Source organism: Littorina saxatilis, linkage group LG11, assembly GCF_037325665.1.
Source record: "Littorina saxatilis isolate snail1 linkage group LG11, US_GU_Lsax_2.0, whole genome shotgun sequence".
In the NCBI taxonomy this organism is placed as follows: Eukaryota; Metazoa; Mollusca; class Gastropoda; order Littorinimorpha; family Littorinidae; genus Littorina; species Littorina saxatilis.
Window position 1 is genome coordinate 9,676,139 of NC_090255.1, and position 24,741 is coordinate 9,700,879.

Below are 24,741 nucleotides of genomic sequence, written 5' to 3' on the forward strand. Positions count from 1 at the left end.
AAACTTATGACTGTGATTAATGGCTTTACACTACATGGGTGGGAGTCTGAATTTTGCCTGCGACTGAACTTTTTTTTTACTGCCGGGGTCCAAGGGCCGCCTAGGCCTTGGCGGATTGCAGGGGCAGCACGCATCCCAAAACGAATTTTAGCATTTAAGGTGAGGATTAAGAAGCCTCGCCTGGCTTTAAAACGGAAAAAATAACAAGGTTGGTTCAGGTACTCAAACCATAACATCTTGTTAATTGAAGGGATTTATGCACGTTTTTAACACCTCACATGATTACAATTATATAGATTTTTGTGTACGTCCCACATGCATTATGTTTCATTTGATTCACTCTGAATCACTTCTCTGTCTTAGTAGGAAAGCCGCATGAAATTATATATGTCATTATATTGAGACAAGAAAAGACAATTCATACATCATGATGCTTGAGGAGCAATGCACACACACACTCACACCCTAGGTCAAATGCTTGTCTTTGACCCCACAGTCTCACAGGAACACCAACACAAAGAAATCAGTGATGCAAATCAAAACTTTAATTCTCCCACAAAAAAACCACATAAAATGTATGAGCACCAATGAACACACACACACCATTTCATTTAGTTTTATACACACAAAATGGAAAGGCAAACATCATTAGGCAAGTTTGTTGTTCACAAATACAGAGATACAAAAATTAGAAGATGGAATTCAGAAGAAATGTTCAAGGGTAAAAAAATATTTTACGGTGCACAAAGCTTTCATACCCACAATAATGACATTATTCAGGATACAGCCTCAGTTGCCTTATTGATTAAAACAAAGTACGTTACTGCTTAGTTTGTGCTGTTTGCATGAAAATGGATCGATGGCAAAGAAATCACAAAAGACTGCAAAACGTAACTTATAACACCACAATTATCACACAGCAGAGGCAAACCTTGGTAACTGGGGTCAAACGGTAACGCAAATCTCAAAAGTTACAGAAGATACTTGTTTGAACTTGACAGTCAAACACACAAAAAACTATACTTCAAGAAAATTACAAGAAAACAAATATGTGACATCATTATGATCACAAAGCAGAAGCAACTAGAAAATTGGGGTCAAACTGTTCAGCACTATAATGTCACAGAAGACACACTTTGAAATTGGCACACTGACCCAACAAATAGACAGCACTAATAAATTAATCACATCACAATGATCTCACAGCAGAAGCACTACTTGTAAACTGCAATCAAACTGTACAGCACATCTAAATGCCACAGTAGAACATGTCTGTTTAACACACACACACACAATTAAGAGATAGCACATAACAAATGAATCACATCTTAATGATCAGCAGAAGCACTACTTGTGAACTGGGGTCTAACTGTACAGCACTACTTAAAACTCACATTCACAGGAGAACCCCTCTGTAAAAACTTGGCACACCCACACACAAAAATAAACAGACAGCACAAAAAACCCTTAAAAATTACAAAACACATCCGTTTAAACTTTGCACAAGAAACCATAAGACAGACAGCAAAAATAAATGAATCACATCTTGATGCTCAGCAGAAGCACTACTTGTGAACTGGGGTCAAACTGTACAGCACTACTTAAAACTCACATTCACAGGAGAACACCTCTGTAAAAACTTGGCACACCCACACACAAAAATAAACAGACGGCACAAATAAATTAATCACATCAAAATAATCACACAGCAAAAGCACTACTTGAAAACTGACGTCAAACTGTACAGCACAATTTAAAAATCATAAAATGCCTCTGTTTAAACTTTGCACAAGAATCCATAAGACAGACAGCAAAAATACATTAATCACATCTTGATGCTCAGCAGAAGCACTACTTGTAAACTGGCGTCAAACTGTACAGCACGACTAAAAAAATTACAAAACACATCCGTTTAAACTTTGCACAAGAAACCCAGTGCCACTATGAAACAACAACAACATGATTTTTGAAAACACATACACACATACGTTCTGGACACCCCCTGAATATGTTGATTTAAACATATGGAAAATGTAACAAAGTTGTGCAATGCAATAATGACACAACGCAGTGACCCCAAAATGTGACAGGGGTATCTCAAACTAGATTCATGTTGGCTATCAACTACAACTACCCTTGAAGTTTTCATAGTTACAAAGCTTAAGATTCAATAACATCTGAGATAACTTCAACGTTAAGTTTTATGAAACAAACATGACTGGCCCCCTGTGACCCCAAAACTTGACAAGGGTCAATCAAACTTAGGTCAAGTCTGGAGATTATCAAACACTAGAAGTATACAAGGTTTCAAACCTGTAGCTTCAAAAACATCTGATATAGCTTCAACGCACAAGTTTTAATCCAATGAAACGAACATGACCCCGCTGTGACCCCAAAATTTGAAGAGGGTCAACCAAACTGAGGTCACTTTGTAAGATCTTTCTTTATTTGGTGTTTTATGTCGTTGTCAACCACGAAGGTTATATTGCGACGGGGGAAGGGGGGAGATGGGGTAGAGCCACTTGTCAATTGTTTCTTGTTCACAAAAGCACAAATCAAACATTTGCTCCAGGGGCTTGCAACGTAGTACAATATATTACCTTACTGGGAGAATGCAAGTTTCCAGTACAAAGGACTTTGTAAGATCATCGAACCCTAAATTTTTCAGAGGTCTAGCTTGAAAAACAACCAAGCTAACCTCAAATGTTAAGTTTTTTGGCCGGATATATGGATTGACACATGTATATGAATTCTTAGACTCGCCAATTACTCAGGTGAGTCAATAAGAGACGATTTGGAAAGAACAACAACATGATTTTTGAAAACACATACACACATACGTTCTGGACACCCCCTGAATATGTGCAGAGAAAAGTCTGTGAGTGAACATCATACAGCACTAATGAACAAATTGAGAAGGAAAAAACCCCATGCAGGTGGAAGGTAGAAGACATAAATCAACACTTCCTCATCAGTCCTTGCACACAACACACACAAAATGTACATCTTCTGCCGAGACCTCAGCTCTCGTCATCTCCACCCCAGCACAGTCAAAGTGGCACCAGGAGTGACATTTCTCACTCTGCACCCAGTCTGCCAAATCCGGTTTTGAGCAAAATGGCATGCCGCACATGTTTTTTTCTCGAGGACGTCCATGTTGCAGAAGCCTCTGATGACTGTATTTTCTGAACATCTGGCAGTGACATTGTCGCATCACAGCCACTGGAATGTTTGCCAGCAGCGACTCAGCATTCTGCACACAAGTAAGCAACAATCATAGCAAAACAACTCATTGAGGTCTGGATATATTAAATAAAAAAAATAAAAAAACCAACAACAACAACAACAACAACAACAGATCAAGTGGACACTTACATAATTAACTGAGAAATACTGAGAATTCAGAGCGCAAAATGATATTTCTTTATCATATTATATATGCTGTTGTAACTATAGTGCTTTCTACTGGAATTAAGAGAGGGTACAAGTTCTACAACTGACAGATGACACTTGTTAAGTGTTACAATTAATCTGCATGAACAGTACAAAATGAATTAATTAAGTCTAAGCAAGACCAATGTTGTAGGAATCAAAGGAACAAGGAAGTTTGGGGGCAAATATTGAAACTAGTTATATAAATATATATTAATGAACCTAATTAGCTTTTGTCTGAAGTAACTGAATAAATTTTAAGCCATGAGTTGTCATTGTTCAGATTAATTTTAAGCAAGATTAGTGTAAAGTTATGAACACCTTCATCTTTTATTACAATGATAGCTGAGCACTTAAAGTTAAAGAATATTCAATTAAATTGTAACTATGTCACGGTGTAACTGTAAAGTTATGAACAACAAAAGGTAATAACTTATTTTTCGGCCTGTGTTTAAGGTTTTAACTTGATTTCTGACTGGTTGTTGACATGGAAACCAAAATGTTTGACATGGATATGTTTTTGTTGCATGTCTGTGTTATTATAACTAGAGTATTACAGAAAAAAGTACAGAGAATGATACGAATCATTTAAACTTTAAAGGACTGAAAATGCATGACTCTAATGGCAGGCACACAGCTCGTATTACATGGACGATTGTTTAGGAAACCTGTTACACATTGAATTATCATTGATCACACATGGTTGCATAGAACTTTGAAACTGAGTTTTATTCACTGGATGGACCATAGAACATGTCATCTGATACTTTCAGTCTCAATGTCAACAGAAATTTGGCTGACAGTGACACTGACAGCCATGGAATCAAGAACAGTTGAGATATATATAACCATAACTCATTAACTGTACAAAAATAAACATGCGAAAAAATAAATAAAACAACATAGCGAAATACTTTCAGTCACGTTTCATAACTACGAACTTACCTCTTGTTTGCTGGGTATGCAGAGAACGTCGTTTAAGTCCAATCCTGGAAAGTTCACGAGCTGAAACTTCTTTTCACGCACCCACCACTTGAACTTCGAAGACTTCCCATCTTCAATGTGGTCCGTACGTTTTGTTTTTAGAAACAGCACAATATTGTCATATTTCTTCTGCGTGAGCACGGTTGTATTTTCTGCGTAAGTTCCACGACAAAACTGTCCACCTCTTCCCTGTGGTCACCCATCATGGTCAAGGGCGAGAGGCAGACTGGCGATCAGACTGGCATCGCCAGTCGAAAGGAGGGCCATTTCTAGAATGAGTCGGTGCGTTTCCGGAAATGACGCGCTTTGTTGGAAATCTACTGAGGCGTGACGAAGTCCCGCGAGATTCCAACTCTGCCCCGGATTCTTACTATGCGCCCAACAGAGTCGAACGTGGTCGCGCAGTAGTTAGTCAGATCTCTCCGTTCTGATTGGTTCAATTAATGTATATTCGCTGTGAAGGTTAACACTCAGCATTGAGGGATCTATATACTGAGCTACAGTGAGAGTACTGGGTTTATAGACCGAGTATGTAGATGACGACAGTGAGTGTCATAAACTGACCAGTTTAATCTGACAGTGAGCGTTAACATAGCGCGACAATAAGGTGCACACACACACTCACACACACACTCACACACACACACTCACACACACACACACACTCACACACACACACACCCACACACACACATACACGGCAGATTTATATAGCAGGGCTCCCCAAACTGCGTGTCCCTGCGTCACACGTATTAAAAATTCATGGAGGGGTTCCCGGGACGCACTAAAGACTGTAGTCGTCAGCTAAATGCAAGCACCTAAGTACCATGCATGCGTACGTGCATGTGAGTGTGTTTGTTGTTCTAATGTCTGGAATATTCCGATAAAAAAGACTCATCATATATAACACTACTCGTCATCACAAAGTGTTAGCAGTACACCGGGGATGTGGGGCCTTTGGAGTCTAAAACTCCGATGAGGGGGTCCATGGACCCATTCAAAATTCAAATATGGGGTTCCGGGACCCTCTGGGTGTGGCGTCTGACGGTATATCCCTGATACACACCGAATGGAGAAGTTGAATGCCATTCACGCAAACTTTTCAGTCAAAGTGAATCGTGCAATTATCTAAATAATGAACATTTCAAAGCAATTTCAGGAACATGTGCGTTGCGTATACACAAAACAGCAGTGACCTTGAAAATTGGCGAGGGTCCGTCAAACTCGAATTATGTATTGAAGTCATGAAACTCTTATTTCATTTTAAGATAGAAAATATTAGGGGCCTACTGATTTGATATTTTAGCATGTATTTGTACTGCGCCTGAAGTCCTTTACGTGCAGAAAGCAGGCGTGCACAGCTGCCAATCAGAAGCACGCATAGTAAATCATTTATTTGTTCACCAACTATTGCAGGGAGAGACAGTTTGGCCCTGTGTCTGGTAATCATAAAAGAGTTCAAGAAACATGTTCTGCTTTTTTTCTTAGTTCGTAACTATTCAGTTAACTGTTATGCATGCCTGTTTAAAATATAAACTTACCAAGCTTTGTCCTGCTACCCTATACTGGGCCTGTTAAAAGAAAAAGATGATTATTACTCAGACATATATAATATGGAGATCATGCAAGTAATGAATACCAACGCTTACAGTATTTCTTCAAGGCGCCCTTCTTCCCGTGTTAACAGTTCTGCTCACAGTCTCATACCGGGCCCGACTTTTACATGGGATAAACCATCCCTCCACTTGGACACACACCAACACTCAACACCCTGACTGCTTTGTGGCTTTTACAAAATTGATTCATACAAAAAATCCCCAATGTGCATAAAGAGCACGCAGGCTGTTCATTGTTGGTATGTGACCAAGTGGAGGGACGGTATGTGACCAAGTGGAGGGATGGTATGTGACCAAGTGGAGGGATGGTATGTGACCAAGTGGAGGGATGGTATGTGACCAAGTGGAGGGATGGTATGTGACCAAGTGGAGGGATGGTATGTGACCAAGTGGAGGGATGGTATGTGACCAAGTGGAGGGATGGTATGTGACCAAGTGGAGGGATGGTATGTGACCAAGTGGAGGGATAGTATGTGACCAAGTGGAGGGATGTTATGTGACCAAGTGGAGGGATAGTATGTGACCAAGTGGAGGGATGGTATGTGACCAAGTGGAGGGATGGTATGTGACCAAGTGGAGGGATGGTATGTGACCAAGTGGAGGGACGGTATGTGACCAAGTGGAGGGATGGTATGTGACCAAGTGGAGGCATGGTATGTGACCAAGTGGAGGCATGGTATGTGACCAAGTGGAGGCATGGTCTTTTCTAAAGTAACAGCCAGGCCAGATCTGAGACGGTGAACCGAACTGTGAACACTGGAAGGAGGGTGTCGATTGACGATCACATTTGACGGGTCAAGTGTTACGTGTTACCTCGTTGACATAACTTTCACCCTGCTTCTCATACTCATTAGAATAGCTTTGCGACACTGCGCACGATTCTCGTGTAGCAATAATGTATCTTCGTATCATACTGACATTTCATTAAAGGGATCCGAGTGGTTTGGTTTGGTGAATATCTATCTCTATACTACCAGCTGTCAGGCTATTTCATTCATCTCGAAAAGCGAATAATGGGATCTTTAGCGTGCACAAAACTCAACACCATCAGGAATACAACGCAGCAAGTCGGACGATCTCATAACCATTGTCACAATTACATCAAGCGTAGGGGAAGGGCCCCTAATATGGACCACTTTTTGTTTATTGCTGATAACTAGCTTGTTTTCTTGCGAAGAAGTTTCATTTTGTGGTTGGTAGTCCTTCTCTCTTAGTTTAACCGTTAGGCCTAATTAGAGTGAAATAGCTTTGATAGACCTTCAGCAAAAATTAAATACAGAACAAATCATAAAAGGTCCATATTAGGAGGCTGGGCGCCCAATATGGACCAGTGAAGCGGCCTTCACGAATCACTGTAAAAAATAATAATAATAATAATAATGGTGATTTCTATAGCGCTTTCGAACACACAAAGCGCTTTACAAAAGCAATAACAACATCATTACCAGAATGACGCTATTGACGGAATAGAACACAATCATAAACACTTTACAACAAAAACCAAAAACAAAACATAAATGTTACAAAAATCCAGAGGCTCTTACAGGAACGAACTCTCAGTATACACAACAATTATAATGCACACACACACACACACACACACACACACACACACACACACACACACACACACACACACACATGTCCACACACACGCACACACACACACACACACACACACACACACACACACACACACACACACTGACACACACACACAGTAAACATTGTTCATCCGAAAGTGCACATTCACAGGGTCGCGACAACTACATCATCATAGAATGTCTTGAGATTTGCTTTGAAAGAAGGCAGAGATGGACTGAGAAGTAGAGACAAAGGGAGTTTGTTCCAGATATGATCAGCTGCGACTGAAAGACAGCGGCCACCATGATCGTCCCTCTGATACTTAGGAGCTTTGACAAATTTATTTTGGGAGGCAGAGCGGACAACCCTTTCAGGATTGTTTTTCTGCACGAGATGGGACAGGTACTGTGGAGCCGTGCCCGCGGCAATTTGATAGAATATGCAGCAGTAGAAAGTCGGGGTACACACTGTTAAAATGTAACAAATACTGTCTTAGCTGTCATATATAGCCATTTTTGTGTGATAAAAGCTTTGGCTGTGGACAGAAACGAGTCCGTTTTAGGCGGCAAATTTAGAGTGAACGCTGCCAAAAGTGAAAAAGCCTAACGGTTTTGAGGTTTGTGATTCTGCAACTGTTTTGACATGTGCAGGTTATCCAGAGAGGGTGAATACAGCGAGTGAAATTGTTTTGAGCGCTCTAGCGCCGTTAGTTTGTAAGAACTGGAGGTGGTCCATATTAGGAGCTGGTCCATATTAGGAGCCTTTCACCTACAACTGCATGATCACCACACGGGATTTAACGGAGAATTGAACAATCATCTGTAATGATAACTGATCGAGTCTTTAACCATCTGGTGAGCTCAAGACAGGTTTTGTAATTAAAATCGAAACAGAGGTCTGGAAAGTTCCCTTAGAATTAAAAAAACAAGTCACGTAAGGCGAAATTACATTTAGTCAAGCTGTCGAACTCACAGAATGAAACTGAACGCAATGCAATTGTTCAGCAAGACCGTATACTCGTAGCATCGTCAGTCCACCGCTCGTGGCAAAGGCAGTGAAATTGACAAGAAGAGCGGGGTAGTAGTTGCGCTGAGAAGGATAGCACGCTTTTCTGTACCTCTCTTCGTTTTAACTTTCTGAGCGTGTTTTTAATCCAAACATATCATATCTATATGTTTTTGGAATCAGGAACCGACAAGGAATAAGATGAAAGTGTTTTTAAATTGATTTCGAAAATTTAATTTTGATCATAATTTTTGACTCACATGCGAAGCAAAAGTGAGTCTATGTACTCACCCGAGTCGTCCGTCCGTCCGTCCCCCCCGTCCGTCCGGCCGTCCGTCCGGAAAACTTTAACGTTGGATATTTCTTGGACACTATTCAGTCTATCAGTACCAAATTTGGCAAGATGGTGTATGATGACAAGGCCCCAAAAAACATACATAGCATCTTGACCTTGCTTCAAGGTCAAGGTCGCAGGGGCCATAAATGTTGTCTAAAAAACAGCTATTTTTCACATTTTTCTCATTTTCTCTGAAGTTTTTGAGATTCAATACCTCACCTATATATGATATATAGGGCAAAGTAAGCCCCATCTTTTGATACCAGTTTGGTTTACCTTGCTTCAAGGTCAAGGTCACAGGAGCTCTTCAAAGTTGGATTGTATACATATTTTGAAGTGACCTTGACCCTGAACTATGGAAGATAACTGTTTCAAACTTAAAAATTATGTGGGGCACATGTTATGCTTTCATCATGAGACACATTTGGTCACATATGATCAAGGTCAAGGTCACTTTGACCCTTATGAAATGTGACCAAAATAAGGTAGTGAACCACTAAAAGTGACCATATCTCATGGTAGAAAGAGCCAATAAGCACCATTGTACTTCCTATGTCTTGAATTAACAGCTTTGTGTTGCATGACCTTGTATGACCTTGACCTTGGGTCACATGTAATTTGGTAGGAAAAATGTGTAAAGCAGTTCTTAGTGTATGATGTCATTGCTAGGTTTAGTTATTTGACCTTGACCCTGAAGGTCAAGGTCATGTAAAGGTCAAGGTCAAGCATGTGAGTCGTATGGGCTTTGCCCTTCTTGTTATATTTTTAATTTTCAGAGCTTGTTTTTAATCCAAATATAACATATTTATATGTTTTTGGAATCAGAAAATGATGAAGAATAAGATGAACGTAAATTTGGATCGTTTTATAAAAAAATAAATTTTTTTACAATTTTCAGATTTTTAACGACCAAAGTCATTAATTAATTTTTAAGCCACCAAGCTGAAATGCAATACCGAAGTCCGGCCTTCGTCGAAGATTGCTTGGCCAAAATTTCAATCAATTTGATTGAAAAATGAGGGTGTGACAGAGCCGCCTCAACATTTACAAAAAGCCGGATATGATGTCGACATCATCAAAGGTATTTATCGAAAAAAAGAAAAAAACGTCCAGGGATATCATTTCCAGGAACTTTAATGTAAAATTTCATAAAGATCCGTCCAGTAGTTTGGTCTGAATCGCTTTACACACACACACACACACACACACACACACACACACACACACACACACACACACACGCACACACACACACACACACACACACACATACACCACGTACGACCCTCGTCTCGATTCCCCCTCTATGTTAAAACATTTTGTCAAAACTTGACTAAATGTAAAAAAGAGAACATGTTCGTGTACGTAGAACGTCATCAAATGTTTCTTTTTTGACACACGTTTGCCAAGTTCAACACGTCGTGATAGCTAGTCACCACAACTTGTAGAATGGAATCTACAGAGCGACCGTGTTGAAGACTGATGCGTTTATTTCAAAATGTTCGCCGACTGTATGATTTCAGCATAGTAAACTGTCACAAAAAGGCGTAATACATGTACCTTATGTATGTTTTCCGGAACTGAACACCGAGTAATGGTGGATTTATACGCACCGAATAGAGAAGTCATCCCCACGCATACTTGCCTGGAGTTTGAAGGATAAACTTACCAAGTTTTTTAGTTTTTCTCTTCGTTAGTTTTGCAAATAATTATCACGGAGACATATCTATATATATACGACTTGTGTCTGTGTGTCTGTGTATCTGTGTATTTGTGTGTTTGTGTATTTGTGTATTCGCCATGCACGGCCAAAGTTCTCGATGGATCTGCTTCAAATTTGGTGGGCATATTCAGGTTGACCCGGTACAGGACACAACCTGGTCGATATTTCAACACGTGCTCTCAGCGCGCAGCGCTGAACCGATTTTGGTTCCACCTCAGCTACCCGGGCCCCCATACCGACACACCATAGCCGCTACACCACATCACAACGCCAAAGTTCTCGGTGGATCTTTTTCAAATTTGGACACCGTATTCAGCTACACCCCGGACACAATATCATCGATGAGATATTTCAACACGTGCTCTCAGCGCGCAGCGCTGAACTGATTTTGGTTTTTGTGTTCATTTCACCATTATAAGTAACTCTTCCTTATCTTCTCCAGTGTTTGGCGTTTATCTCCCTTCCTTCGTGTGGCTTTCCCGTTCAGTTGTAAGTTACTACTATTTTTAGAATGTCACTGTGCTGTCCACTGCGCTGTCCACAACGCTTCCCTTGCACCCGTAAGTTGTTCTTACTGTCAAAGTGAAAAGGTCGAATCAATTTATAGCTACGCGAAAAATACACTCTCACCTATCTCTATATATTTATAGATACAGATATGCATATATATATATACGGCTTCTCTGTGTGTGTGTGTGTTTGTGTGTGTGTGTGGGCAAAAACCTGTGTATTGTAGAGTTCTGTTTGTGATGTGGTATAGCGGCTTTTGTCTGTCTGTATGTACTGGCATGTGAGAAGCCACAGCAGATAATATAGGGCTAAGAAATAAGCTCTAAAATTCTCAATCCCGTTTGACAGGACTTCGCCTTCAAAGGTGATTGTGGTGAACCGCAACGCTGTCTGTCTCTGTCTCGCGCCCTTCACCCCAAATTCCCGTTTCTGAGATACTATTTTTAGAATGTCACTGCGCTGTCCAGAACGCTTCCCTTGCACCCGTAAGTTGTTCTTACTGTCAAAGTGAAAAGGTCGAATCAATTTATAGCCACGCGAAAAATACACTCTCACCTATCTCTATATATTTATAGATATAGATATACATATATATATATATACGGCTTCTCTGTGTGTGTGTGTGTTTGTGTGTGTGTGTGTGGGCAAAAACCTGTGTATTGTAGAGTTCTTTTTGTGATGTGGTCTAGCGGCTTTTGTCTGTCTGTAACCCCCGAAACCCCCTGTGGGATGCCAACTTCCCCGATCAGACATGTGCCGTGGGAAAGAGCCTTGCCACCTATATAACGCAATCAAATGTGTACTTACTAAATGACGGATCAGCAACCAGAATACCCGATATCTCAAACCAACACCCCTCCGCCATTGACATAACCTTGGTTAGTCCCACTCTCGGATTAACAACGGACTGGTGCGTTGTGTCAGATAAATTAAAAAGCGACCACTTACCAATCATGATATCCATTATTGGGAAATCACCACACACAGAGCCAGGCCCAAAAGCCTTAAAATACAATTATAAAAAGGCGGACTGGGCAGTTTTCAAGGACGCTGTCACTAAGTCGGCCGATGCACATACCCTCTTGGATGGCAATCCAGAGTCCCAAGAAAGTATCGACAACAAATATAAACAGCTAAGATCAAACCTGCTGAATGCAATGGAATTGTCAATCCCCAAAACAAAACCTTTTATCGGACCCAGTAGAACTGATCAGAGCCCATGGTGGACAGAAGAATGCAGAACAGCCATCAGGTTAAAAAGAACTGCAAAAGAGAAGTATGATCGCTTCAGGTCTGCACAAAACCACAACAAATTGAAATCAACTGAAGAACAATGTGACAAAATTATAGACAAAGCAAAAAAAGAATATTTTGAAAACATGTCCAGCAAAGTGAGCGATTACAGAGATGCTGGAAAAATTTGGACCAAAATAAGGAAATTCAAATGCAGACACAAGCAGGCTGAACGTCCTCTTATGCACGAAGGAAAAAAAATATGAAAGCCTTCCTGAAAAAGCAGAACTGTTTGCAGATATTTTTGCAGCAGCAAGCCAAACAGATAAACTGTTATGTGAGCAGGAACTCTTCCGTAAGAACTGGGAGGATAAACAGGACTTAAACGACCCAGAACTCAACCCTTCCTTAAAAATAAATGCTCCCTTATCCATTCAAGAACTGAAAACGGCTATAGCATCGGTGACAAAAGTCCGATCCGCCTGTGGTTCTGATCCAATAAACTATCAGGTCATACAACATTTACCAAACCAAGGATTAAATCTTTTACTGGATTTTTATTCAACATGCTGGAAGTCTGGCCTGATTCCCACAGCTTGGAAAGAGGCTGTTGTGATCCCCATTTTAAAGCCTGGAAAACCAAGAGCTAACCCTTCCAACTGGCGCCCTATATCTCTGACCTCCCATCTGAGCAAAATCTATGAAAGAATACTAAAATCCAGACTAGAAGATGAAATGGAAAGAAAAAAGGTAATACCCCTGTGCCAAGCCGGTTTCCGTCGAGGCAGGGGTGTCTCGGATCACATTGTAAAACTGTCCTCTAAAATTAAGAAAGCTCTCTCACGCAAGAAGTCTCTCTTTGCTGTCTTTTTTGACATCAAAAAAGCCTACGATACAGTATGGCACCAACGATTGTTGTTCAAATTGAAGCAATTAGGCATCAGTGGTAATATGTTTCAATACATAAAAAGCTTTCTACTGAACAGATCCTTTCAAACTGATTATAAAGGTGCCAAATCATCCACTCGCAAAGTTGACATGGGAGTGCCACAGGGCTCAGTAATAGCACCACTGCTTTTTAGCATTATGCTGCATGACATATCGACAATTAAAACACATGGAGCCGAACTGACGCTTTATGCGGATGATATTGCTCTATGCAAAGAGTATCAAAACAAAACCTATAAAACAGAACACAAATTCTCTAAAGAGTGGCAAACAGCTATAGATAACATTGCGAACTATATGCGGGAGAATGGCTTCACTCTCTCTGCCGAGAAAACTGTATTCGTTGTCTTTACAAACCGAAAACTGGAAGATCGAGAAAAGATACAGTTCTCACTAGATAAATCTGTTGTCTCACCCAGTCAGCAGGTGAAATATCTGGGCGTAGTTTTCACCTCAAATGGACTATGGACTGCTCACTTAAAGTATCTTTTAAGCAAAACAAATAAGACCATCAACCTTCTTAAAATACTGGCTGCCCAACCATGGGCAAAGTGCCCAGTTATTCTAACAAACATCACCAGAGCTCTTATAAGATCAAGACTATCATATGGACAGGAGGCCTACTTCTCGTCGGCTCGAAAATGGCTTGATAAGCTACAGTCAGCGGAATGTCGTGCCCTTCGGCTTGCCCTCGGACACCCAAGGCATTCAAAGCAGGCCATTGTATACCACCAAGCAGGATTCCTCCCTCTTGACATGTGGCGGCGTAAGTGCTGCGCAGATTACAATGTTCGAGCCAACACAGTGCAAAACTCAACAAAAGAGGAGCTACAACCGCATTACAATCATGTCCAAAACAAAAAGGCCCACTTTGGCACTACTTTCTCCTCACTGGCTCAATTCAATGCTTCACTCTTTAGTGAAATCAGTGTCGACCCAAATGATGTGGCCCAAAACCCCATATCTCGTGATCCCTCATGGACAATGAAAGAAATGAATTTTGACACAGAATATTGCACAGCTACAAAGGATGATCAGTTATTACTCAGGATACAAGCCCTTGAGCACATTGATACTGTATACAAAGGCCATGTTCATGTTTACACAGACGGGTCAGTGTTGGATGACAAGAAGGCTGGCGCAGCTTTTGTAATCCCCAGCGATGACATGACTGGGAAATTTAAACTGTGCAACAGAAACTCGATCTTCTCAGCTGAGCTTCTTGCCATCTGCATGTCGCTTGTTCATCTCAATCTCAAGAACACTCCTCCTCAAAAGATAGCTATATTCTCTGACTCCAAAGCAGCCATTGAAGCATTGAGATCTAACAAAAGATCAAAAAGACATGATCTTGTCATTGCCATAAAGGAGCTGGCAAATAAAATTATAAAAAAAGGAAGCGAGATTAACCTGGTCTGGTGTCCAGCACACGTGAACGTGCCTGGCAACGAGAAAGCGGACAAAGCCGCTAAAGAAGCTGCCCAAGGCATGGGCGCCTCCGAGGTAGACCTGCCATTGTCTGCTTCTGAGATCAGTAGCCTTACAGACTCTCTTCTCTGGAGAGAATGGAGGAACAAATATATGCACAAGGCTATAAGCTCTGGATGGCTCATTCGGGAAGCCCCATCAAAACAGATGAACACCTATAATGCATGCCCACGTGTAATAAAAAGGATTAACCGCCTAAGGGCAGAAGCTGGGAGTTACCAATTTCTAGAGCTTAAATGCACCTGTCAATCCGACCTCACCATTGCTCATTTGACTTTGGAGTGTGATTTGAACTCATGCCACTTTCAACCCCTGACTCAGTTTATAAACTCAAATAGAAATATTCTGCCAAATACCTCAAAGGAAAAATTAAGCTATCTTTTAAGTTTTAATAAAGACCTTGGGTGGCAAGGTCCCAAACTTATCGCTGGACTTATGCACACGCACCCACTTGGTCCCTGGATATGAAGAGACATTGCTGCGGCTGACGCCATTGCTTCTCATACAGCTACTATATATTTTTATCAGATCTTTTAAAAATACCATTTTATATCCAAGTATCTCTTAACACCATTTTTAATTAGATGAGCGAGAGTGTGCGGGGGGCGGGAGGGTGGTGAACCACTGTACATAAAGGGAAAGTTTGCGTGCGTGCCTGTGTGTGTTCTTAATCTAAGACAAATGTCGCCAATGTTTTTACAGAGTGACGTTAAATAAACGATTTTATCATCATCTGTCTGTATGTTCTGGCATTTGAGAAGCCACAACAGATAATATAGGGCTAAGAAATAAGCTCTAAAATTCTCAATCCCGTTTGACAGGACTTCGCCTGCAAAGGTGATTGTGATGAACCGCCACGCTGTCTGTCTCTGTCTCGCGATTCACCCCGGCGAAGCCGGGTATTCCTCTAGTATAATATAAATGTCGTAACCATTCTGTACAATTTGCGCATTGTGTACAATGAGCAGCATATGCAATGAGCAAAACTGTTGCCCATTGTATACAATGAGCAAGACCATAAAGTTGCACATTGTATACAATGTGCACCGAGTGAGCAAGATTGTTGAATGGCGTTCAAGCTACACTGATATATGAATCATAGTGAATGGTAAAGTGTTCAAATAACGATGTTTGTTATGTTTAAGCATTGTTTTAATTCTCATTTCGCTAAAACTAAACAGTGTATTAAGAATTTAATTATTGTAAATTAAAGGGGCAGAAAACAGCTAAAAACAACTTTGTTTTAAAAAATTCTTTGATGCATAGGAACCACTTTAGTGAAACCGCACATCGATAGCGCTGTTAGTTTGGCTGGAAATAACATTTAACTTTGTAGTGGAAGTAGAATGATGTCATATTTTTAATTTTAAAACGGCCGTAACTCGTTTCAAATTTGACCAATATGCATGCGTTTTTTTGGTTTTTTTTGCTTTCGGCGTTTTGAACTGGCGTGCATGTGATAAGAAAAAGAATGGAACGAAAAATCCAAAACAATTTTTTATATTCAAAATCTTTTCTTTTTTTAAAATATATTTTTTGTTACATATACCTAGAGTAAAGAGTAAAGAGTAAGCAATCTCTTTTTGGCCCGAAAACATGAAACGACAGCAACCTGTTGACTGCCTCTTTAAGGCGAAGTGCGCCACTGAAATTTAGAGTGATGGGACTTAAACAGCCATTTTGAGTTGTTAGCAGTTTTGCACCTTTCAATCTGTCTACTTTCATGAAATGCATATGATTACACTATACAAATTCATCAAAGTCTCTAAAAGCATATTTCATTGCACCAACCCGGCAAATTTTTCTGTCTTTTCATTCACTCTTCCGATAAAAATTCCGATGTTCAACCCTTGACAACAGACATTTCTGCTCGCCCAACGCGGGAACGTCGTATACCGTTTGAACAGCAGTTCACTCCCCTGTGTCATTCGGCGGTTATTTTCGGTTAAATATGGATTCTCCTGGGGAAACCCCCCTATTTTTCAAACAAGCAAACCACAGACACTTTCCATATACGGGGGTATGACGTAAATACCTGGCCACGATTGGTCAGATAGGCTCGCGTGGCTTTTCGCGTTTTAAAAGTCGTCTGCTCACCGCGTTTAGTTTTTGACTGTGTGAAAAGATCAACGCTCCGAAAAACACATCATAAAGGCAAGTGTACGAGAAGACAACAAATGAAGAGTTGCAGAGACAAGAGAACAACTAAAACACAATCGGTGACCAAGCGCACAAAATCTGGATCGACCGCTGTGGCATGCAGATCAAATTCTGCGTCAGGACTGAGAGTGTGTTCTTGGCGGTTTGACGCGAAAACAATTCAAGACGAACACATAGGCCTACACAGCAGCCACTGGTCAAAAGCGACAGGTCCAGAGGCTTCCCAAACAAGGAGATGTCTTGTTGATTTGGAAACCTTTGATGGTATTGACTTGTAAACGAACTTTGTTGTCCGCAGCCAACGCTGTCACCATGCCCAGACTCAAAACAGAGACACGGCCTTGCAGTGTACGCGCATGTGAGGAAGTTGTTCCAGGTACCGCTGGATACCTTGCTTCCAAAGAAAGCGGTCAAACGGATTATGGTCTCATCAGGCAAGCCGTTTATTCGTCCAGACTCCTTGATATGTGGGCTAGGTGCTCAACAATTTAACACATTTTGTGAAAGTTTAGATTTGGTAGGCATGGATCACAAAACCTTCCAGAAGAAAGCTGATAAACTCTATCAACGACTTGATGTAGATCTACTGGAGGAGAAAGTATTCAGTGAGGCTGTCCGTCAGGTCAGACAGATACACGCAACGCACAATGGAATGACACTGTCTGATGATGATGTTCTTGATATCAGTGTAAGCTACGACGGATCATGGCTGACCAGGGGGCACTCGTCCCACATTGGAATAGGGTGTGCTGTAGTCTAGACGTGCTGACTGGAATTTGCTTTGACGCTCATGTTATGTGCAACTACTGTCATACGTTTGCCAGAAACAAACTTCTCCAGGAGAAACCCCTGGAGTATGCTGCCTGGCTGGTAAAACAACTGGACATCTGTGACAAGAATTTTGCAGGTGAGTGCGTAGATCTAAACAGTGTGTGTGTATGGTGCGTTTGTGAAGACGTTTGTTGAAATGGGATGATAGTGTGTTGTGTTTGAATTTTACATAGATCTGTAAGTGTTTGTGAAAATGTGTGTCAGTGTTTTGTGTGCGCTGTCTATGTGAAGTGTACGTGTGTGTGTGTGTGTGTGTGTGTGTGTGTGTGTGTGTGTGTCTGTGCGTGTTTGTGTATTTGTGTGTGTTTGGGTACTAATCCATGCATAGTAATACATGTACTGAACAAAAACAATGATAGCGTCTATGTTGGTAGATCTGTGGCTGATTGCCTTGTGTGTGTGTGTGTGTGTGTGTGTTTGTGTGTGTGTGTGTGTGTGTGTGTGTGTGTGTGCATGCATGTGTGCATGCATGTGTGTGTGTGTGTTTGGGTACTAATCCATGCATAGTAATACATGTACTGAACAAAAGCAATAATAGCGTCTATGTTGGTAGATATGTGGCTGATTGCCTTTTGTGTGTGTGTGTGTTTGTGTGTGTTTGTGTGTTTGCTATTCAGTGGCTGACTTTGACTGAAACGGTGGTTTTATTTTTAGGTTCCAGTGGCATCATGGAAGTCGAGGCGGCTCGGGTTCTGTGGGGCAGGTCAGTGTCGCAGCACAATCTGCGATACACAGTTATCCTGTCAGATGGTGACACAAAAACCTTCCAGGAACTTTCCAAAATAAAGCCTTATGGAGATCAAGTAACCATCGAAAAAGAAGAGTACATCAATCACGTTTCCAAGCGTCTTGTAACAGCGCTTCGCAACCTTGTGACAGACTGCCGCAAAAAAGGAATCACTTTGGGAGGGCGAGGGTATGATCAGCTGACTCTGAATACAATCAGGAAGTTGACGATATATTATAATCGAGCAATTAGGGGGGGAGGGGGGGTAAGACAGTTGCAGACATGAAACAGGCAGTGATGGCATCTCTGCGTCACGGCTTCCCAACAGATGACAAGCCACAGCATGACTTGTGCCCCCATGGTGCCGCGTCATGGTCCTTCTACCAGCCCCCAGGACCACACACCTCTCAACTTCAAGAAGCTGAATCCTCCTCTGGAACCAGTTTACCAGAGACTGACGAAAGATCAACTGCTTCAGAGATGTGTGTCAGGAAAAACCCAAAACTCTAATGAGTGTCTCCACAGCAGCGTTTGGGTTCGCTGCCCCAAGGACAAATTTGCATGCAAAAATCGCGTACGGTTTGCAGTCGTCACAGGGGCTAGGGAATTCAATTTTGAACCAGCGGCTGCTCTCAACACTGCACAGTTCTACGGCTTTACAACAGGCTGTAACATGAAAAGACTAAACAAGGCTAGGAGTGTAAAAGGGTTCTTGGCAGCCTCAGGTTCAAGAAAGATCAGCTAAACAAGAGACGCGACACTGTGCGTGCAGCTAAACTCAAAAGACAGGATGAGCTCATCAGACTACAAGGGGGTGCAGCATATGCTGCTGGGCAGTTTTAGGTAAGCCTGTAGTTAACAGGTGTCTGTGAAAAATACCTGAACTATGTTAACATTGATTTGGGGTGAATGAAAGAGCTTTGAAATGTTCTCGGCCTTGTTTCTCTGTTCAGCGTTTTTGCATGACCTGCTTTCTAGGAAACTGTTTTTCTTCAATCCAGCTGTTCAGAATGCAATGAAACTTAAGGGACATGCTTATCAGAGGACAACCTGTGGAATGACAACAGGAATTTTCTTTAAATGAATAAATAACTGTTCAGGCGGGTCATATTTACTAAAATTGTGCTGAAAAACATGATAATTCATCTAAAAAAAATATTTTATCAGAACTATTCATCCTAGAAAAAATCCCTGTTGTCATTCCACAACTATGGACTCCTACATCCTACATACAAAAAAATCACATTCCTATGATTTAAGGGGAAGCTAAAAAACGTGTTCCTAGCAACCCATTTTGGCAGTTGGAGATTGCCGTTTCCATGGTAACGGACAGTGACGGTACTGAAAACGTTATCCGTTTTGAAATCGTATATGCCTTACCACTTCATAAGCATATAACATTAGCCTATGGTAGAAGTAAATACAAATTTAGATTTTAGTGGCTCCCTTTGCCTTAATTAAACAATAAAAACAAATATACTGTTCAAAAAAAGAAACGCATAGCTTGTAACATTTGGTTAATTTAGTTATATGGCTACAAGGATATCCACCAAACTGCAGAAAATGTTTATCTGGTCGTCGACCTTTCGTCCATTGCCACAAGTGAGCTCTGCACGTGACGCATGCGTTATCAGTGGCTACAATGTCAAAATTGCTCATTTGGCATGACCACTCGTCATGCTTCAGTGTAATCTCGTGAAACTCGGGGAATATTGAGCTCTCACCATGTCTTCCAAAACCCATAAAAGCGGATTGTTCGCCACAAAGCCAATCAGACGACAATTCAGCGACGAAAGATGGCCCGATTGAGCAGAGAAGACCGCCAAATTGCATTGGGTCGTTTACAAGCAGGCCAAAGTCAAAGTGCAATCGCCAGGCACTTCCACGTGTCCCAGAGCACCATCAGTAGACTGTGGGTCAGGTTTCAAGCCACTGGCTCCGTTGCTGACTTGCCACGAGCGGGAAGACCAAGGGCGACAACTGCTGCTCACGACCGCTTCATACGGCTCCACCACCTCCGGAATCGTTTCCTGTCGGCCTCATCTTCTGTCCAGGCTCTCCCCGGGCCACACCGATTATCGGACCAGACCGTGCGGAACCGCCTGCATGAAGCTGGTTTGAGAGCTCGCAGACCTCACAGAGGAGCTGTCCTCACCCGCCGCCATCGCCAGAACCGAGTGCAGTGGGGCAACCAGCACCTTCGCTGGACCGTCCGGAATCACTGGAGACACGTGTGGTTCAGCGACGAGTCCTACTTCCTGCTCCAGCGACATGATGGTCGGAGGAGGGTCTACCGGAGAGTAAACGAACGTTACGCGCCCAACTGTGTGGATGAGGCACCCGTTCATGGTGGTGGAGGCGTCATGGTGTGGGGGGCGATCAATACCGCTGGAAGGAGCACCCTGGTGCACGTCCAAGGGCGCATAACTGCCCAGCGATACGTGGAGGAAATTTTGCGCCCACACGCCCTTCCTCTTCTGGCTGACCAGGATGCCATATTCCAGCAGGACAACGCTCGCCCGCACACAGCACGACTCACCACCCAGTTCCTCACCGACCACCATGTCCAGGTGCTTCCCTGGCCATCCATGTCGCCAGACATGAACCCGATAGAACACCTCTGGGATGAATTGGACAGACGTGTGCGCAGGCGAGAAGAAGCGCCGGCAAATCACCGCGATCTATTGCAGGCACTTCAGGAGGAGTGGGACACCATCCCACAGCAAGATATCCGGCATCTGATCCAGTCCATGCCCAGAAGGTGCCGGGCAGTTGTTGCTGCTCAAGGCAGTCACACCCCCTACTGACTTGACAGCCTCGGCACCCAATCGTATTGATTGACTGATTGATTTGAAGATGCAAATGAACTGTGTGTGCATTCAACTGTGTCCATACCAAATTTCAAACAAATAATCTAAATATTGGATTTTCTGTTAATTTTTTCGAAAAATAAAACAAATTTGGCAAGTAGCAACTATGCGTTTCTTTTTTTGAACAGTGTTTCAACACACGCACACACACATAACATTCGTTCATAATAACGCTCACATTGTCATGTCATGCTAAAAGTAAGAGATAGAAACAACAACGTCAGCTAATGAGAGCGTCGTTTTCACCGCCTTTCACACTTTTTCTATTTGTGAGTAAAGGGTTCAAATAACGATCTTGCAAACTACGTGCGATTTTGACCAAATAGGACTGAACCGAACTCGTGTTTGAAATTGTTTGGATTGTCTGTCCACTCTCTTTCTTTCAGTATTTTAGTTTCGGTGTCAGTGTCAGTCTGCCCGGCGATAGAACGCGACCACCATGGATCAAAATCGAACTAAGTTTGATGCAGAAGTGCAACGTCAAAGTGTTGGCCACGTGAAGTGGTTCACACAGGAAGACCTTACCACCATGACGGAAAGAGTTCGACAACTGAAACTCGGAAGCCAAAAGAAGACGCCCAACGACTACAAACTCGTAAAGCGATACGACGTAATCGAAGTTGCACATTTCCAAAGACTGATCATTGTGGCGGGATCGAATCCTGCACGATATTTCGTAGTTCTGGAAGACGTGTACAACGTCATCAAAGAAGCCCACGCAGCTTGCGGCCACGGTGGTGAGAAACGCATGGAAAAGGAACTACACAAAAAGTACGCCAACGTCACTCGGCAACAAATCAAGATTTTCCTTGCTCTGTGTCAAAACTGAAGAAAGCGAAATTGAACAAAGGTGTTGTGGTGCGGCCCATACTTTCCAATAACTTCAACTCAAGGGGTCAAGTGGATCTGATTGATTTCCAAAGTCAGCATGATGGAGAATTTCGGTGAGTTTCATTATTCATATAGTATATTATACTATCCAGTTTCCTTGAAACATAAGAGGTCGATTCGAGCGTGAGAATGCATATGTGTGTGTGTGTGTGTGTGTGTGTGTGTGTGTGTGTGTGTGTGCGTGTGTGTGTGTGTGTGTTGTTGTTGTTGTTGTTCAAATAATTCTGTTATATAATACATTTTCAGCGGGACAATACATAACAAGTTGAATAATCCAATTACAGTACTAGTTTTCAGCACAGCATCATACAGCGCATATATAAATAACTTTACATTAACAGCACAATACTACTAGTTATCTATATTCTTATACACAGTTCAATTTTACTAGAGATTTCGAAGTCGAGCTTGGTTCTGAAATAAGATCTTCATGTTAGTTTTTGGATTTCCGTACTTAAACTGGCTTATGCACATTTTCGATATCAATATAAGGTGATTAATTATGAAGGTTTTCTCTCTGGGAATATCACGTGTGAAATACCCAAAAAGAGCCTCTTCGCAGCTTAACTTTATATTTTTGCCTGTACATTTAAATATGTACCCTTGACATTCCTGCCATATGGGTTGCACTGCTCTACACTGCCAAAAAAAGTGCTCGATGAAGTCGGTTTCGTTACAATACTGACAGAGATTTGTTTGACGAATTCCCATCTTATGTAGCAAAATATTGGTGGGATATATATTGTGTAAAATTTTCCAATGCAATAGACGAAGACGGGTTTCTGTCGAGCATTCGTTAGCTAATTTCCAGTGTTTATCTTCAAATGTAATATTTAATTTGTTCGACCAAAATCCAGCTGAGCTTGGCTCCTTTATCTCATAATTTAACATCTTTAGGCGAATTTGGCGTGGAGATAATTGTATAAATGGCATATGATCAGAACGGGCCTGACCCGTATCACGCAATAATAGAGCTTTAATGGCAGTCTGTATTGCATTATATTCAAATAGGCGAGACTGTTTATATCCAGTTCGTTCACATATTTCCTCAAAAGAGTACATGTCGTTATCGTTAAAAACATCTTTAACAACGCATATTTTAGCCTTTATCCAGTCATTCATGTATAGCGTTTGCTTCCTGTACCTTATATTTGTATTATTCCATAAGGTTTGATTGCGTTCACTTATCTGCTGTTCATTACTGCTTATTTCTTTGATCTTGTGTTTATTGTTTAGCCAGGTGATAAAAGCTTGTTTCCAGAAATATTGCTTTATGGCACCTAGTCCTTTAAAATTTTCTGCACTCACATTTGAGCGCAGACAGCATAAGCGTTCGCCCAGTTTTAAAAATGATGCTAATGGAATCTGTTGCCACTTTGCGTTACTTCCGTCCAGCAGCCTCATAATCCATGAAATTAGAAATGATGTTTGTACATCTTTGACATTAATCATTTTCAGACCTCCAAGATTTGTCTCTTGGCACATTACTTTTCTATTAACTTTTTCATAAGCTCTTTTGTTTGAATATTTTTTCATCCAGATAAATCGGAATAGAGATGAATTTAGCTTATTGAGGAAGTTTTCTGTGGCACATAGAGATTGCAGTGCGTAAGTAAACTGTGACAACATTAATGTTTTGACTATACAAATTTTCCCCATTATACTTAGGTTTCTTTTCGACCATGTTGCTATTAATGAATTTACTTTATGTAGTTTAGGTTCCCAGTTTTCTTCTATGTTGGAGGCTGGGACAGAGTTGTTGAAATGAATTCCTAAGATTTTGATTTGTTTTTTCCAAATAATATTACATGGTCGGTCAGCAGAAAATTTATTTATACCAAGCCACATTGCTTCTGTCTTTTGATCATTCATTGCTAACCCTGAACATTTTGAAAACTGAGTTATAAGATGTAATACGTTTCTTAGGTCTTTCTCATCTTGTAGGAAGAAACTAATGTCGTCAGCATACATAAGTAGTTTAAGAATTTCACCATGTCTATCAGAATTCCTTGGCAGTTTAATCCCTTTAACATCTTGATCTGCACGGATTTTGATTGCTAACACTTCGAGGGCCAGAACAAAGGCTAATGGCGAAAATGGACATCCTTGTCTTATTCCAGCATCACATGGGAATGGACTCGAGATCCATCCCATGTAATTAATACTACTCTCTGTATTTTTTGTTAAAGTATCGACCCACCTAATAAAATGTTTACCAAATCCGAACTTTTGGAACGCCCAGAGCATATATTCTTTAGATATCGTGTCAAAAGCAGCTCTGTAGTCCAGCGCCATTAAAATACCTGGTTGATTACTGTTATTCATATATTCAATGACGTCATCAATCATTCTAATAACAGTGCTGGAATTTCTTTTTTTTTAAAAACCCAACTTGATCTTCA

The 24,741-nt window shown here is 41.4% G+C and overlaps 1 long non-coding RNA gene across 1 annotated transcript; it reads right to left on the reverse strand.

The window, feature by feature from the left end:
- Positions 1-523: 523 nt before the first annotated feature.
- Positions 524-4,797, reverse strand: LOC138979706 (uncharacterized). The gene is made up of 2 exons (XR_011460108.1): positions 4,378-4,797; positions 524-3,253 (listed from the first exon to the last, which is right to left on the reverse strand). It is a non-coding gene; the product is annotated as an uncharacterized lncRNA (long non-coding RNA).
- Between the last annotated feature and the right edge of the window lie 19,944 nt (positions 4,798-24,741).